This window comes from Pyxicephalus adspersus, chromosome 7, assembly GCF_032062135.1.
Source record: "Pyxicephalus adspersus chromosome 7, UCB_Pads_2.0, whole genome shotgun sequence".
Lineage (NCBI taxonomy): Eukaryota > Metazoa > Chordata > Amphibia > Anura > Pyxicephalidae > Pyxicephalus > Pyxicephalus adspersus.
Window position 1 is genome coordinate 39,041,014 of NC_092864.1, and position 4,602 is coordinate 39,045,615.

Here is a 4,602-nt window from a genome sequence, read left to right on the forward strand (position 1 = left end):
ATTTTATTGTGGAAATCTGTAACGAATAAAGAAAAATTAAGGATTTGTGCTACCAGCTATTCTACCTTTTGATTCATTGCCTTATCCACTTACCAATTTAGAAATGAAATGGGGGAGCTTTACTTCTCACCAAGCATCCAAAACCACCAGGTTCACAAGCTGAACAGCATATTTCTGTGTCCATAGAGTGTGACTTCAGGGTGATGTTCAAGCCATGATTGCTGCAGAGTTACATTGATTTCCTTGCCTCCCATGCAGAGAGGATATTTGTAGCAGAGCTGAAATATACCCTGAGCAACAAAGTTGCTGAAAACTACTCTGAATTTATTTCTTATGTGTTCATAGCCCTAAAGTGTATGTAAACCTAAACAATGAAGACTATTTTTTGCTACTTTTTGGTTTGTTAAATATATTTTAAAAGTGTTGTGTTCTAGCTGTTCAACTAGTGCAAAAAACTTGTTGGTCGTGTCATGACATCAGAGTTGTCCTGTCTACATTTTCTCTGTTATCTTAAGAAATCCAATTAGCTCTCCCAGCTCCTATCTTGGACTACACAATGATTAGAATCTATGTCAGAGTTTTAAAATTTGGAGGTTTGAATAGTTTAGACAAACTAGGCAGAGCTAGCACAAAGCCTACAACAGGAATTGTGTGCATTTTCGATAATAGACATTTTTCTGTACGTGCTGATTCTGTAAATACTGTACATACTCAAATATAAACCAGTTTAAATATAAGCCAAGCTACCTACATTTACCTAAATAACAGAAAATCTATACAGACTTGAGTATAAACCTACGGCACAAAATGGAGCTGTCACTGCTAATCATCAGAAATGCAATTAAAACGAATGTAAATAAATACGTCTGATGTCTATTTTAATAAATTTATTTTAAAGGGGGGAAAAATCACATGAAGTTTGTATATCTTTTTTCTTTTTTACATGTTCAAATTGAGTACTTTTGAGTTAGTTATGATGGGCCATATGGGGCCTTATTGATCTTTTGTTCTTGTTCCTGGTTGTTCCCCACCAGTAGAGTGTGCTGTGTAATAAACTCTTCTATATTAAACTGCACAGCAAGGGTATGTTACACACTTTACATAAGGGCACAGCACCATCTACTGGTGTGCGCTAAGTATAAGCGAATATTATTTTTTTTTTGTCATTTACAGGTCACAAAATCTTAGAGTATATAAGGCAGAGAAAAGATTAGGAAATGTGCATGCATTTACCATTTTGCCCTGGCATGCCCTTAGTAAGTAAACTTACCCTTTAAAACCATACAGCCCAAAGCTTCTGTTAATAACTGTTAAATGATCAGTCCACCTAAAACTAATTTCAGCCTTAGGTGAATGCAAACAATCAAAAGCATTCACTGCCTGCTGGACAGACCTAGGAACCCCAGACAAGGACACATCTAAAACCCTGTAAATCCAGTTAGTACTTGCAGTAGACCTAACAGGCGTTAGCCAGCTCACAGTATTGAATAATTTATTATAAAATACTAAATATACACCCCAAAGCTCACTTGTTTAAAGGTGACTTAAGCAGTAACTAACACATCACTGATCTGTGTGACACACAAGCCGCGTGATTCCAAGTCCATGCTTCATTCTTAATGTTAAAGTGACTCCAAGAATGTTTCTATGGAAACCCTTCTCAATCAATATTCTTTGATTTTCAGCTTTTGGAGGTCATGCTAGGCTGTACCTGACTTTACATTAATGGCTGTTCTGTGCATGTTGTAGAAGGGAATGAAAGAGATGGAGCGGGTCCCTGGAATTAGCACAAGGTTGTGTGTCACATTCAGTTCCAGCGGATTTCTGTTGTTCTTGTTTCCTATTAGGAGAAGCATCTGAAGTGCAGCTGTAAGTGGCCGCGTTGATTTAGCAGAGAGCGAATTGATTAGCACCGACTGATGTGCTGCTCTGTTTGAGCTCTGGCTCTGCAGTTCATTTTGTTGATCATTTTAGTACCAATCTAATTTAGGACATTTCTGTCCTCTATTGTGCTGACAGCATCTTCAATTTCCCATCACCGTACCAAATATGTATATTTTATTGTTTTGTATATTTTAAATTATTGTATTATTATTTTTTATTGTCCTTCAGTTCTTGCCCCAAGGAGATCACTGTCCAGTGTCCCCATGTAAGTGAAGAATAATGGAACAAAGCATGGTCCTATACAATTATCTAATTTATTTATAAAAATTGTAATGTATATGAGCTTTCATACATACCAAAGTATTTTGTATATCTATCCATCCAGTTATTGAGTTAAAGGCCTGCACACAGCTGCAACCCAAATAGGCAACCCAAATGACTACGAAAGAAGATGAGCGCCAAATTTCTATGAAAAAGAGGACATGCTGGATTTTTTTGGACAGTTGTGGCCAGCCATTTATTTGTATATTGAATATATTACCTTTTTATGGTCATATTACAAGAATTATTTAGGATGGAATGGATTGAAACTGCCATACATAAAGAATCCAAAACACAATCTTTCTTTGAAACATAGGAGAGTTTCATTGCTACACTTAATACTCACACAAAAATAAAATTGTACAATTGTTTTCGACACACCACATGGTACCTAAGAAGGGAGCTGGAACATGATCCTTCTATAGAAGTTGAATCATTGCTGATGTAATCACTTATGTTTACTGGTATTACTGTTTGGGTTGCATGTTTTAATATATATATTTTGTAATTGCACTGTCATCTGTATGTTGATGACTATTGAAATTTTTTTTTTGTATGAAATACTGTTCACCGATATGTGCCTATTTTTGTGTTATGGTACTTGCACTGTTGTTTATGCCTTGAAACTCTCTTTTGCAATATCCTGTATAAAAGATTCAGTGTGTATTACTGTTTATCACTGTTAAACCTTAATAAAAATATTTGAAAAAAAAAAACACAGTTAAGGTGATTGTTCCCTAACCCCCTTGAGTTACAGAAAGTGGTTGGAATGGCAATGGTGTGATTCAACTTTCAAAAGGCCAATGCTGGACAATAGAAAATGTTAGTGCTCCTTGGAAGTTTTTACTTTAATTTTATTGGGTAGACCAATTGGGCCAATATTAACAAAAAAGTTTAAAGAATGTATTTATTACTCCCAGTTTCTAGATTTGGCCTACCGATGACTGGTTCTCTTCAGGTGACCCATGTAATCTGATCTAACTCCCTGCATATCTATACAAATTACTTTCCAAATTATATCTGACTTGTCTGGCGACATGTCCATTATTTCTTAGCCTCTCATAATAATGGCTTGTAAAGAAGCGGAAAAGATAGGCAGAAATGGAATAATTTCATATTGAAGGTAGCTGAGGAACACATCACTCTAGATAATACCTTACTAAGCAGGGAAATAAATTGAAAAGTTATTTAATAGAAATAATGCAGTGTACAGTGAGTCAGCTCTCTGTACATGGAGAAAGACATTCATCTCTGTCGCAGAGATATTGACCTGAATACAACTGTTGCAGGTTAATGTGGATCCTCTCTCTGCTGAATACAAACTCTCTCCCTGTGGCATTAATTAGAATCTATTTTTATGGTGTCATTGTCACTAGAGGCAGGAGTAGCAGAAGCTTTCACTGGCTCATTTACAGCGGCAGCAAAGTGTCTGTTGGAGATTATTTTATTGTTGGAAATCCAGAAAGAAAATCGTTGTTTATATGAATTTAAAGCAGCCTCAGAATTATCTCTTCACCATAAGTACATACATGCTAAATAATGTGTAAGTGAATTAATTCTAGGTCCTTATTACCGTTTATAAATATCACAGTCCTCCCCCAAACAAATGTCTGTACTTTTCTCCATCGTCCAAGGTCACCATTTACTTTCCATCCAGAGATGCCAGCTTTGAGATAACACAATCACGTAAATCCTCATTTCTGTGATGTTATTGATTGTATTTGAATGCTGATCAGCCCATGCTGCAGTCATTCAATATGTGACTTGCATCACTAGGACTGATTTAAAAAAAGCTCTTCAAGACTGGAGAAAATAGGGATGGGAGAATCTTGCTGATCCAGAAAACTTGGAATGGATTTCATGAAAACCATTTGCTATTAGTTGGCAAATGTTTTTAGTCTTGGACCAGATCCATTCCAAGTTCTCCTATGACAGTCTACAGTATTCTCCTCAGAAATGTTTGTAAGCTGGGTGGAAAAAAGCTGTAGGCGGGTGGTGGCCCCTGTATTGTGACCTAACTTCTAAATAGCCACCTAAAAACAACCGGGTGGTTACCATAAAATGTCAGGTGGTGCTCCCGGCTAAAAGAGGCTTTCCAGTCTTAGAGAGCTTTAATAAATCAGGCACAATGTGACAATAATAAAGTTGGGTCACTGGAGGAGAGAGAACTGAGGAAATTATTTCCTCTATCTGCAGCAGGCTGAATAGCAAACTAGTGAATTTCTCAATACTTATAGTTGAATGAAGGTTTGTTTTAAAATGTTATTATCTGAATTTTCAGAATATGGAAATATTTTAGGCTGGGTGCTAACCCCCTTACCTTGCAAATTAAGCAGTCACCAGCCCCCAAGTGCCACTATGCTAAATACAGCCCTGAAATGTATAACAATAATATCC